Raw genomic sequence first — 14,861 nt, 5'->3', positions numbered from 1 at the left:
CAATTGTGCACAAGAACGTTATTAAGAAATATTTTTGTTAACTTGGTTAGGTGTGAGAACTTTATGAAAAGGTGTATTATTATTATGGCTTAATGAACCATAGTTATACTTGGGGCTTTGCTCCCATTTATGACTCGTTAAGTTTAGTACCTCACTCTTCATTCTTTGCTCTCATGACTGTGTTTGCATACTCGCATGCCACATCACGAGTTGTGTATTCAGAAGCATTTTTCTGAAAACTGATAAGATACTGTCTTGCACTGCACATCGCAAGTACAGTAAATGAAAATTGATTTTGGACAGACACTTCATTATCCTAATAGCGACAGGCTGCAGAGAAGACGAGCGATTCGTACGCGCAGGTAGGCCAATAAATTTGTTTACCACTAAAGTTCATATCCTTTACAAGGCCCAGTGATCGCCAGGGCGTTTTAGTGAAAATATCAGTATCAGTTCTGAGTCTTAATACCAGTAAAAGATTTCAGTAAAGTGCTACCTGGTGAATTTTCAAGCAGTTTTAATAGAAAATCAGATGCGTTAATTTTTATTTTCATATGATTTGTAATTACAATAACATTTCCGATAGAGTGATTGCTTGCAAGACTAACATGAAAATTAACGATACTTAGGGCCAACATATTAATATGTAAATTTCATTGAAAACGAATCACTTTCTCGCAAGTGAATTTTTTACGTACTGGCTAGCCTGAATTTCGCATCGAGTAGCTGGACTTCCACAGATTTCCGTTCAAAACTAAATTTTCACATAGTTTTGTAGCCCTAGACTGAAATTTAAGCATTTCGATATCAAAACAAGTTTTACAAGAATATTTCACAGTACTAAAAAAGAACATAAACTCTGAAATGTACAGTGAAGATTGGATGTTTTGATTGGTCAAGAAACGAAGAAATACTAGACGTAATTGGGGATAAAAGAAGATTTTGGTTGATAGGAACTATCGCGAGTCATCAATGAATAGTTGTAGCCCGCCTGGTTGGCCGTGCGGTCTAACGCACGGCTTTCCGGGCTGGAAGGAGCGCCTGGTCCCCGGCACGAATCCGCCCGGCGGATTTGCGGCGAGGTCCTGTGAGCCGGCCAGTCTGTGGATGGTTTTTAGGCGGTTTTCCATCTGCCTCGGCGAATGCGGGCTGGTTCCCCTTATTCCGCCTCAGCTACACTATGTCGGCGATTGCTGCGCAAACAAGTTCTCCACGTACGCGTACACCACCATTACTCTGCCACGCAAACATAGGGGTTACACTCGTCTGTTGTGAGACGTTCCCTGGGGGTCCACCGGGGGCCGAACTGCACAATAACCCTGGTTCGGTGTGTGGCGGTGGAGGGGTGAAGTGGACTGTGGTAGTCGTCGTGGGGTTGTGGACCACTGCGGCTGCGGCGGGGATGGAGCCTCTTCGTCGTTTCTAGGTCCCTGGTTAACATACAATAAAATGCATACAATGAATAGTTAATTTGGTGAGGGAGGTAAGTGTGTGCTTGTGTGTGAGGTGGGAGGGGAGGGGGTGCACAGCTAGAAACTGTTATGGAGACTAAGGATGTGCTACAGTAAGCAGTTTCGACTGGATATAGGTTGCAGTAATTGTGCAAAAATATCCAGATCCGTTGCTGAGTTGTGAGCGTGTGTGACTACTACGCGCAGATCCCAGGTTCAGTTGACGGCACTGCCAGGGATTTTTGCTTCGTGGGAGTGCTGGAACGGTGTGCACTCCGCCTCGTGATACCCACAGAGGAGTTACGTGAGTGGAGAGTAGCGGTTCTAAGGTCTGGGAAAAGGACGAGTGGCAGGAGAGCGGCAGGGTGACTCATGCCCCTCCACACAGCATACGACAAGACCACACGGTAATCGGGATTTTCATTTCTTTTTTTAATATTTACGGTACGTGAAGTTCAGAATGAAATTTAAGTATTCCAAAGCGGTTCGATGCAACACTCAAAAATTCGAGATAAAATCGCCTCTGAAGTTTCCGAGTGTTTTTAACAGTCTGAATAAAGTTCAAATTTTTGAGTGTGGTACAATGTTCACCTACCGCGACGGGAGCTTCACTTAGATTCCTAACTGACAAAACTTTTTAAACAAAGGAGCATGTGCTACGAGCATTTCTGTGAAGCGCAAAATACATAAAGATGAAAAACTGAAACTTCCTGGCAGATTAAAACTGTGTGCCGGATCGAGACTCGAACTCGGGACCTTTGCCTTCCGCAGGAGAGCTTCTGTAAAGTTTGGAAGGTAGGAGACGAGGTACTGGCAGAAGTAAAGTTGCGAGGACGGGGCGTGAGTCGTGTTTGGGTAGCTCAGTAGGTAGAGCACTTGCCCGCGAAAGGCAAAGGTCCCGAGTTCGAGTCTCGGTCCGGCACACAGTTTTAATATGCCAGGGGGTTTCATATCAGCGCACACTCCGCTGCAGAGTGAAAATCTCATTCTGGATGAAAAATTACTTAAACTATCTCTGTTAACGATCTTTTACAAAACATCGGTAAATAAAAATTTACATTTGCAATCAGTACTGAATTTTGTGTGTGATACGTAACAAGAAATAAGAAAACGTAAATTTTCAAAGAAATGACAATTAGTTATGTTTCAATTAGAGTACATTTGATGATTTGATATTTAAATGAGGAAGATATGCGAACTGGACGATAAAAAAAAAGGAAAAAGTACAATGGCAGAAACAAGTCTCGAACTAGCTGTCCAGAGATTTCCAGTGTCGAGCGCTGCTGATTTCTTTTTCCGATTTTTTAAATATATTACGTTTCACGGAAATACTCGTAGTACATGAACCTTTGTCTAAATATTTGCCCAGGCTAGGAAACTGAACTCCAGCTGCCTGCGTGGCAGGCAAACCTTCTACCACGCAGATACACCGTCAATCGGAATATCGACCTTCCTTTACTGTATTCAATACGCTTACAAGACTTCAAAGTCGAATGTATCGAGAACTTTTGATGGTCCAATCAAACGGTTTTGGGATATCGATATTTGAGTTCTGAGGTACCTCAGATATAAAGAATTTCGCAAATCCAAATGCCGTGAGGTCTTCTTGTGGGTGACACGGATAGAATGACACGACTGCTGATATGTATTAAATGTCTGGTCATGGCGAGCGAGCGGAGCTGGTAGTAATATTGCCGAGACGCGCAAAGGAAGTAAAATTAGGGTTTAACGTCCTCTCTAAGCAGAGGCAGAGCAAACTTGGCAGGCGCAAAGTAGCCAACTGTGCCTTTCCAAATTTGACATCCCGGCACCCGCCTTAAGTGATTCAGGGAAATAGCGACTACCGTACATCATGATGGACGGGTGGGGATTTGCTGAGCGTCATTTCGCCATTTCGTCATCTCCAGTCTCTTGCCAATACGCAACCTCATTCGGCGGCAGATGTCAAGTTAGTTGCTTTGTATGGACCAGCGCCGAGAAATGCACTATAGCAATCTACGGAGTGAAGACCACAGTAAAAACAACTTCAAAAGAAACGACTTTGGAAAGAAGTCCGAGAAAATCCTTCAACTATTTAGCATTTTAGATTGGTATGTCTACTGTTATCTTAGTCACTAACCCAGATACTGTTGCCTAACGTCAGTACCACAAATGGTTCTTACATTCTGTGCACGGTGGGAGGCTGATCCCTAAATGCTTTGTTTTTCAGATGAAGCATGATCAATCTTATCGCATACATTGACTCACAAAACAATAGACGTTGCAGTTCTGAAAATCCTAATAAGTTACACCAATAGTCTCTGCATGCTGTGAATATGATGTGCAGTCACAGCAACAGCGATTACTGGACCAATCTTTTTCCACCAAACCATAACTACTAATACATATACATTATTTCAACTAACGAAAAGGCCTAAGGAAATCTCGTGCCGGACAACGCAAGAACACAAACCGCCAATACCTCTGATCAAATTACCTTCCATTAGGTGAGTGAGATGAGCTCAACGACTGTGATATGACTTTCCAAATGACAGAGAGCAGCAACGAGTCGTCGTTACTTTCTAGCTTTATTAAAGCAGATCCAGATTTCGGCTACTAACTAGCTATTATCAGTACAATATTTCAGAGTTTTTATACATGCCCTGTACATTGAGCAAACGGTAAGGGAAACAAGAGAAAATATTGGAAAGTCAAGAAAGAAGAAACAAGAGCTTTGAGGCTTGCCGATGGCATTGTAATTCTGTCAGAAACAGCAAAGGATCGTAGAGGGAGACTTAGAGGGAGACTAAGAGGTGAATACAGTAAGCAGATTCAGAGGAATGTAGGCTGCGGTTGTTACTTGGAGATGAAGAGTCTAGCACAGGATAGGGTAGCATGGAGAGCTGCATCAAGCCCGTCCTTGGACTGAGGACCACTACAGCACACATGTCCTAGTACGTCTACAGCTGTAGTTCGGGCTCCTGTCACAGTTAAATCAAGACCACTGCGTAATTACACAGGATACAAACTGGGAGGGTCCACAATTGGAACATACAGACACTCTTAAATACATGACAGCATGCCTACACTGCTCTTCGACCTATAAAAATGACTGCATCCAACTGCTAAAAAGGTGACAACGATGAACAATATTTTGAAGAAACAGACTTGTGTGACGGGCGAATTCTACTGCCTTCACAACAACTGATAAGAAGCTGTGTTTGTCCAGTGCGGTGTACACCTATCCAGTTTGGGCTGTATCTGCCCATACGGATGTCATCCTCCATGAAACTGAATGAAACGAGCTGTTTAACAACTAGCTGTATAAAAACCCCTGGATAAACTGTGTAAAGCAGCTGGTTAGTCTGCTCCGTGTATTCGATTATCACCGACAGAATACACCGAGAAGTTCAAACAGACGTCCGAAGAAAAAGTTGTAATGTACCGTGCTGAGAGCAAGTTTCGAATAAGATTAAAATTCAGAAGAAGCTTCATGAACAGGGTTGACACAGAACTTCCAGAATGGCACCCGCTACAAGAAATTGTGCCGACAGGGGGCCGACTGGCGAGGGAAACTTGGAGGTCACTTAACAGATTACGTACAAGTATTGCAAGAGTCAAGTTAAACACATCAAGGTGGGGGATACAAGGTAACAGCGACATTTTTTGCGATTATGGTGAGGTCAGGGACATGGTATACGGATTAGATTGTCCTGTCAGTCTCTACATGTGTACGTTCGAAGATCTATGATTGCAATGCAGTTGAGCCGAAAGTTTTAGAAGGGATGACTGTGGATGAAAACTCGCTCGGGAACCGAAAAAAAACTGAAGTAACTACAAATAAAGAATGCTGAAAGTGGAATCTGTGTTAAGAACCCACCTATTTATCCAGAGGTAAAGTTGCAGTTCAGAACATAGCATAGGAGCGCCCTGAAATCCTGTTTGGCGTCCATCACACAAAAAGAAAGGAAACGGCAGCAGCGATACAACTGCTCAAAATAGAGTCCCAAAAGAGAACGATCATCAATAAATTATATAATCTTCCTCACAATTAAACAAAAATGTTTGTGTTGCTTATGCGGGAGGGGTATACCGATTGAAAGAAAATTCGCCGACTCAGAAACCACAGCATGATGTCTCGCACGCTAACAGTATAAAAATGTCTCCATCAAAAATTTCGTCCCGTGCGTATTTTCGGTAGGAAACAGACGTAGAGAGATTCATTTTGGCAACGCTGTAATCACACGCATGACAAGTATCTACATTCAATTCTCTGTACCTCTGCTAGATAGGTAGCGCAATGGGTGTCAGAAAACTCGAGTTCGATTTCCGTTCCAAGTTAATCTTTTCTAATACCGATTTTCCTACTAGTGCTTCAGGATACACTGCTTATTAAACGATAAATATCCTGCAGCTACAGGCTTTTAACGCTGAAAATAACAATTATTTGTCAGACATGCCACAAATATTAGTGAAGAGTAATAATATTAAAATTAATTTCTGAACAGTCACTTTTAGTAATGTTGAATTAGAACGCCCACTGTCTTAGTCAGGTTTATTCCACTGAAATGTAAATTACATTAACCTGGAGTCTCATTAGGTTCATTTGCTATGTGGTCAATGAGTTTATGTACCGAAATACAGTACAGAAAGATAAACACACTCGTATTTTAGAGTGTAAATTAACTGGATTGCATGTTTGGATCACTTCATTTTTCTCGGAAATTTAGTTGTCTGGCGCACAGAGGACAATGATAAACACGCCGCAGCTTGTCACTTTCACATACAGACGTTTACATCATTCCAAAGTGTCTAAACCGCCAATATCCACTACACTGTCCAATCTCATTAATGCCACCAACTGCCTAAAGGCTGATTAGAGTAGATTAAATTAATTATTCATTCTATAGACCCACAAAATAGGGGATCCTCCTGGGTATGGAACATGTCAGATAAACACATTACAAAAATGTAATTAGAAAAACTTGAGTTTCACTAATTTTAATAAAAAATTGTCGTGTGACAAGGGCCTCCCGTCGGGCAGACCGTTCGCCGGGTGCAAGTCTTTCGATTTGACGCCACTTCGGCGACTTCTTCGTCCATGGGGATGAAATGATGATGATTAGGACAACACAACACCCAGTCCCTGAGCGGAGAAAATCGGGAATCGAACCCGGACCCTTAGGATTGACATTCTGTCTCGCTGACCACTCAACTACCGGGGGAGGACATTAATTTTAATGATCCTCAGTCAATAAACAGTAAAATTATGTAAATGAATTAAAATTAAACTTCTAATATTTACAGGTTTAATACTTACGTCTGCTTTCATTAAATCCATCTTTCACACAGTATCTAGTTACTTGGCTATTACAACCAAGTATTGTCAAAAATTAAAGTAAATTATTCATTTCAATGATCCTCAGTTAAGAACAGTCAAGTTATGTAGCAGATTTAAAATTAAACTTCCACTATTTACAGACTTAAGAGATACATCTGCTTTCCATACATCCATCATTCACACAGTAGGTAGTTACCTGACTGTTACAACCAAGTATTGCCAAAAACTAAAGTATAACAAATTTTCATTAAAATGGTCTACTGCACTTGTTGAGAAATTCATGGATGGAATAGAAGGTGTTGGCCACCAAAAATTCTTTTAAATTATGTTTAAATTGTGCCTTGTCTGAAACTGAACTCTTAATGGTTGCTGGTAACTCATTGAAAATATGCGTTGCCGAGTACTGGACTCCTTTCTGGGCAAGAGTAACTGATTTTAAATCTTTATGTATATTGTTCTTATTCCTAGTATTGATGCTGTGTACTAAGCAGTTAGCTGGAAAAAGAGATGTATTGTTTACAACAAACTTCATTAAGGAATAAATATACTGAGAAGCTGTGCTTAGTATGCTCAGTTCTTTGAATAGGTTTCGCCCCAATGTTATCGGATTTACACCACACATTACCCTTATTATACGCTTCTGTACTCCAAAACTTTTTTCTCGGTTTGTGGAGTTACCCCAAAATATGATACCATATGACATAATGGAGTGAAAATATACAAAATATGCCAGTTTTTTATATTTATATCTCCTATGTCTGGCATCATTCGCATTGCAAATACAGACTTGTTTAGGCACTTTAGCAGTTCGTTAGTATGTCGTTCTCAACTGAATTTATTATCAAGTTGTAATCCGAAGCCGGCCGGAGTGGCCATGCGGTTCTAGGCGCTACAGTCTGGAGCCGAGCGACCGCTACGGTTGCGGGTTCGAATCCTGCCTCAAGCATGGATGTGTGTGATGTCCTTAAGTTAGTTGGGTTTAATTAGTTCTAAGTTCTAAACGACTGATGACCTCAGAAGCTAAGTCGCATAGTGCTCAGAACCATTTGAACCCTTTTTGTAATCCGAAGAATTTTACACTCTCAACTTGTCCTATTTCCATGTCATCATATTTTAAACACAAACTAGAAGGAAGTCTCTTGGAAGTTCAAAACTGCATATAGTAGATCTTTTCAAAGTTTAATAACAGTGAAGTGGCTATGAACCACTTATTAATGTCAGTAAAAATTTGATGAGCTGCCCTCTCTAAATTTATATTTGATTTACTATTTATTGCAATGTTTGTATCATCTGCAAATAAGACAAACTTGGCATCTGGTAAGGTAACAGATGACAGGTCATTAATATATACGAGAAAAAGTAGTGTAACTAGTATGGAACCTTGGGGAACACCACATGTAATTTCTCCCCAGGGAGATGACGTCTGATTGCCTACTGCTGAGGTGTTACGTAATGACACCCTTTGTTTTCTGTTAGTAAGAAATGACTGAAACCACTTTGCAGCACTACCAGTGATGGCATAATATTTTAATTTACTTAAGAGAATTCTGTGATTCACACAGTCAAAAGCCTTTGACAGGTCACAGAATATGCCAGTTGCCTCTGATTTATTGTCTAATGAATTAAGGACATTTTCACTGTAAGTGTAAATAGCCTTCTCAATATCAGAACCCTTCAGAAACCCAAAGTGTGACTTTGACAGTATGTTATTTTCACTAAGGTGCTTAAGTAGACGTTTGAACACAACCTTTTCAAAAAATTTTTAATAACCAACTGCCGCAGCGCGGACCGCTTCGAGACGTGGAGCAAGAGAGACAACGAAGTTCTATAAGGTAGCGACAGGGAAAGTGGGGCCACGCCAGCTACAGTGCAGTGGCCAGCTGCACGAGTTTTCACGGTGGAGCATCCATGACGCGAACAGCTCGAATGATGTGGTCCCACATATTCTCGATTGGGTTTAAATCCGGGGAATTCGGTAGTGAGGGAAATACAATAAACTCAACGTGGTGCTCTTCAGAACACGCGTGTACACTGCGAATTGTGTGACACGTTGCTTTACCCTGCTGATAGATGCCATCGTGCAGAGGAAAAACAAAAGTGCATGTATGGGCGCACGTGGCCCTGATAAACAAATGCGTATTTTTGTCGATCCATTGCGCCTTCCAGAATGGCTTGACCACTCAGGGAATGCCACGAAAACATTCCACTTACCGTAACGCTCCTTCTTGCTTGCATGGTGTTTGCTGTCAGGCGTTTCACGCAATACACGTCAGTGGCCATTTACCAGATGGAGCATGAAACGTGATTCATCTGAAAAGTCCACCCATCGCCACTCAGTGGACATCCAGTCTTAGTACTGGAGTGCAAATTTCAGCCTACGTCGACAGTGAACAGCAGTCAGTACGAACCAGGCGCCTACTACGGTGACCCTTGCATTCGATGAACGGTCGTTGAGGAGACACTATTGATAGCTCCTTGGTTCATCTGGACGGTCAGCTGCTCAACAGTTGCGCGTTTACTCGCCTGTACACGTCTCCACAGCCGTCACTAGCCCTCTTATCTATGGCCCGTAGTGCATTACTGTTGTCTCGGAGCCGGTTTTGGGCAGCGTCGTTTTGCCACGCACGGTATAAATCAAGCGCAGCAGCACGCGAACACTTCACATACTCAGCTGTTTCGGAAATCCTTCCTCCGTTGGCCAGAAAACCAACAATCAGGCCCTTTACGTGTTACGACAACGACTGTACGGTTTTTTTGTTTTTTTTCTGTTTTTTTTTTTGTTTTTTTTTTGCGTCCTCACGACGAGCTTTATGTACCCTCCACTGTGTGGCTTTGGCTGTGTTATTTAGTGGTTTGGTATTTAACTAATTCGTAAATGAAAATGATAATGTTATTTCCTTACAGTGAGTAATTACAAAATAATTTTTTCTCCCGGCACAAGATTCGGTCAAGATGCTAAAGAAATCCATGTTAACGTCTGACTGTAAGTTGTGTAAGTGTCACTAAATCACAGCTCATACAACAGATTCTATACAACTATTGATTATGATTGAAACAATTATCTTCATCAAAATGATCATTAAAACAACCGAATAGCAGCCACGCACAACACTGACGTATGTTACCTGAAACAATATTCTTCGCAACTCGTCTGTAATTAATTTCGGCTCCATACATCAGCAAGAAAAATTTGTTATGTGGATCGTGCTATGAGCACTGTTTTTAGAGAACCAATCTGATTCGAATTATTTTCATTAAAATGAGTTCGGGACCACCGGTGCACATTTATTTTTACACATTTTTATTACCTTCGACATTTTTGTCTGCAGAGTTGCGTAATTTGAATTTGCCGCTGAGAAAATTGTTAAGATCGCGGCAGATAATTGACAGAGGATTTGTATTGTTATAGCAAATTTCCTTTTAACAGGATAAGTATTTGAATTAATGATTATTAAACTTTACTTTCATATTGTGCACTATTTAGACTAATTTTCATCAAGCAGACCTGTGATACTTTCGTAAGAAACACAGATAAAAATGCGATACAAATCGCTAACTTCAATGGCTGCGCTCCTTGCAGCGGAAAGAAATAATTAACACAGATAATGCATATTGAGAGAGAGGAATTAAGGTTACAAATAATTATTTACTCATATTTATAATAATAATGAACTCTATTCTCAAGTAATAATTAACAAATAATTACAATTTCTTAACAGACCTCAGTTTGATATACATCCGGCGTCCGAAACCTAAAAAAGCCAACCAACAAAAGGTAAAAACAAAGGAAGACGACCGCAGATCATAAAAGGAATTTACAATTATCATTGTCTTTGTATGATACACATCGACATGTATAAATACATCATAAAATATTATATAAATAATTAACATTTATCATCGTTTTGTTTTATTTCACTGTTTTTCTATATGTCGGATAGATAATGTTTATAACTATTAGAGGCGTAATTTCCTCTCGTCGTACTGTAGCTAAAATTTATCTCGTGGATGTTACAACTGCTAGTGCTGCCATCTGCTGTCTGTGAGTGGTTATTGCACGTTGACGTCGCGTATACCTCTTAGTCGCATTACTGACACTGGAACGTGTAGTTTCAATTGTTAAGAGCCTAATGTACAGTGAATATGAAACCTTTTCTATCTAGATGCATTTATGTCGTGGAACTGTTGGATAATATGATTACATACTGAAGATAATTTGTTACTGTTACAGCTCATCTTGCCGCTCTACAAGCATGCTGTATACAGAGCACTAGTTAACAGAGCCAGCAATATACCGATGGATAAATATGAGAAGTCTGGTGAATTCAGCAGAATCATCAAACAGCTGTAGCAAATGGCTATGACGGCACTCTTATTGACAACCCTCACAGAAAAGAAAGAACATTATTGAACCAACTGTCGCACATAAAATGAAAAAGAAATCAACTGTTTGCATACCATTCACAGCGGTAAAGCTCCTTCAGAGTGGCGAACATTTTTAGACGCACAACATTAACATTACCTTCACAACATATAACAAACTGCAACAAGCACTGAGTCACAACATAAACACAGAGACATACAAACAAGTACACGCAGTTAAGCATTTTAAAAATAGATGAAGAACATGCAGATCCTTCTACGTAGCCCAAATTGGGAGAGACTTCCAGAAAAGATACAATGAATATAAAAGTGCGACCATACAAATAATCATAATAAATCAGAGATAGCCTCCCACAAGAAGGACACTGGCCACGTTTCCCATGATATCGTGAATGATCTCATATATTAATTAAAACTGACAAGCGACACCAAATGGATTTATATGAAGAATCAAAAATGTTCGTACGTGACGCAGTCCATGGTAACATGTTACTAAATGATATCCTAGAAAGTAGCAATATTAATTTCTTCAAAAACTTCCGCAACATTGAATGCTTATTTTATTGAAAATACTGTCTTTATCAACATAACATTGTCTTCACCCTACAATCATATTACCTAATAGTGCTATGACATAAATGAATTTAGACAAAAAAGTTTCTCCACTGTACATTACTACCTTAACAACTGAAATTAGTTTATCTTAGGAGTAAGGAATGTTTGGAACGATGTAGACATCTGTATGTGGAACTTTTAAGCTGTGATGTATTTGTCACTATGCTCTGTGTACAGACAATAAAATTTTCAACAAAAATGTAAGTATATGCACTAATGAAATGATGTAAATCTGTAAATCACTTAATGTAGACACTAAAATATATGTATCCTTCTGTATAGTATCGTGTTTAGACACATAACCTCACTGGCACGCGGAAAATGAACTTAATCACACTTCAGATTAATGTAATGTATACATAACAGGAGTGCAGCAACTGATGGCGGCATCTGTGATAATTAAATATCAGTAAGAAATGACTGAAGTAGTAGAAATTATTTCGTAACTATGCGATAGAGTCGTACTCCTCAAAAAATTCAATATAAGATGGATAAATTTAAGTTTAAAATTAATTACTTGTCATGGGGCAGAAATAGCTAAAAACCTAATCACACATAGTACAATACATTCACTAAGAGCAGCAAGTAGTGTAAATTCTGGAAGATATAAGTAGTGGTTAAATGATGATAATGATAGTAAAAAGTACTAACTGTGTTTCGAAATTACTTGTCAATCGTGTTGCTAGCCATACTAGCGACGTAATGTACTTAATAAATGAAAGGTAAACGAAACTGGTAAGCATGATAGCTGGTACTGAACAACTGAACGAATGCCAGGAAGGGATAGTGGAAAGTGAATCAGTCTGACCCTATTTCACGCTCTCAGAGGTTGACTTTCCGAATACAATGAAACACATGCTTTTTCGTTTCCAGCCAAGAAGCCAAATACCAGCTTTCAAAGATTTAGCTTTAAAAATGTTTTCACTATGAAATATTTTCATAAAACCTTTCACTCCCCATTTCAGTCCTTTAGAGACAGAATTTCCAAAAACAGTGAAATGTGAAATTTTTAAATTTCTATCTGAGAAGCCAAATACAAATTTTCATAGATATAGTTTCAAAACTGGGTACATAATGAAATACTTCCACAAAAATTTTCATCCCCTATTTCATTCCCATTGGTGCTGAATTTCCAAAAACATTGAAACTTTTTTTTTTTTTGTTTTCAAGTGAGAAGCCAAATTCAGATTTTCATAGATTTAGTTTTAAAAGGGCTTTCTCTTCTTTTTTTTTTTTTTTTTTTTTTTTTTTTTTTTTTTTTTTTTTTTTTTTTTTTTTCAAGCGCAATGTCAAATGCCTACCTTCGTTGATGTAGCTTTAAAAATACCTTAGTAATTATTTCATAATGATTTAAAAAACCTGTCACCCCCATAACGGCTAAATTTCCAAAAGCGCTGGAACTTGTATTTCTTTATTTCTTCTCGGAAAACCCCGAGTACCAGTTATCGTAGCTCTAGCTTCAAAATTGCCTTAATAGCGACTAATTTCCAAAAAACCTTTCATCCCCTGTTTCACTCCCTTAGAGGTGGAATTCCGAAAAATCTCACCTTAAACGACTTCTACAGTATCAGGCCAACACCACTTCTAAATTTTACGTATCTGTCCCTAGCAGTTTGGGCTGGTCTATGATGAGTCGGGAAAGTCAGTCAGTCAGTCGGCACTTTGCGTTTTACGTAGAGAAGTAATAAAGAGGAAATTAAACCTAGACTCGGAATCTTGAACATTCTAACGCAATATTCCACCCATTGCACTTTATGAGCAGCAAGCTACCGTCATTGTTAACAGATACACGTTCATCCATGGGACGAAGTTTTGCATTGTTATTATGCAAGGAATCACAGTGTGGCGTCCACGTGCGCGAATTTTGGTTCACCCTATATATCACCATATAAAGGACCCATTGGTCTGTTACGGCATTTAGCGATTGCTTGGCTCAAGATCATGTTAAATCCTTTCGTAGCACTAGATTAGTAGCGCGATAGTACGGGGCACTATAGGTGTATAAGGTGGCTTTTACCATGTTCTGTCAAGGGCTCAACGTCTTGAGTTCTCGTATTGTATTCAACAGGCCCGTAAAAAAACTGGACTTAAATGTAACGAAACCGATGCAGCGAAATGCAGGAAGATCTGCAGGGGGTGGCAACTGACCCTTAAAATAGACAAATGTAATGTATTGCGAATACAAAGAAAGAAGGATCCTTTATTGTATGATTATATGATAGCGTAACAAACACTGGTAGCAGTTACTTCTGTTAAATACCTGGGAGTATGCGTACGGAACTATTTGAAGTGGAATGATCATATAAAATTAATTGTTGCTAAGGCGAATACCAGGTTGAGGTTCATTGGGAGAGTACTTAGAAAATGTAGTCCATCAACAAAGGAGGTGGCTTACAGAACACTCGTTCGACCTATACTTGAGTATTGCTCGTCAGTGTGGGATCCGTACCGGGTCGGATTGATAGAGGAGATAGAGAAGATCCAAAGAAGAGCGGCGCGTTTCGTCACAGGGTTGTTTGGTAAGCGTGATAGCGTTACGGAGATGGTTAGCAAACTCAAGTGGCAGACTCTGCATGAGAGGCGCTCTGCATCACTGTGTAGCTTGCTGTCCAGGTTTCGAGAGGGTGCGTTTCTGGATGAGGTATCGAATGTATTGCTTCCCCCTACTTATACCTCCCGAGGAGATCACGAATGTAAAATTAGAGAGAGGCTTTCCGGCAGTCGTTCTTCCCGCGAACCATACGCGACAGGAACAGGAAAGGGAGGTAATGACAGTGGCACGTAAAGTACCCTCCGCCACACACCGTTGGGTGGCTTGTGCAGTATAAATGTAGATGTAGAAGAAGATCGTACAAGAGCAACATGTTTTGCGTCCTTTCAGCGCGTGCGATACTCTTAACTTCATTTATTAGGAGCAGAGATGTTATTCGTGTCTTGGTGATGGGCACGAAGCTCGCGTGGATCGCAGGCAGCGTGGTGCAGGTGCAGCGTGCAGCTAACAGCACGTCTGGTGGTGCCGGCGGCTGCGGACCGACTAACGGCGGCCGCTCCGGCGGCAGCGTCTGCGGTGACCTTGAGGAGGGCGTGTCCTG

This window comes from Schistocerca serialis, chromosome 2, assembly GCF_023864345.2.
Source record: "Schistocerca serialis cubense isolate TAMUIC-IGC-003099 chromosome 2, iqSchSeri2.2, whole genome shotgun sequence".
In the NCBI taxonomy this organism is placed as follows: Eukaryota; Metazoa; Arthropoda; class Insecta; order Orthoptera; family Acrididae; genus Schistocerca; species Schistocerca serialis.
This window is presented reverse-complemented; position numbering follows the sequence as displayed.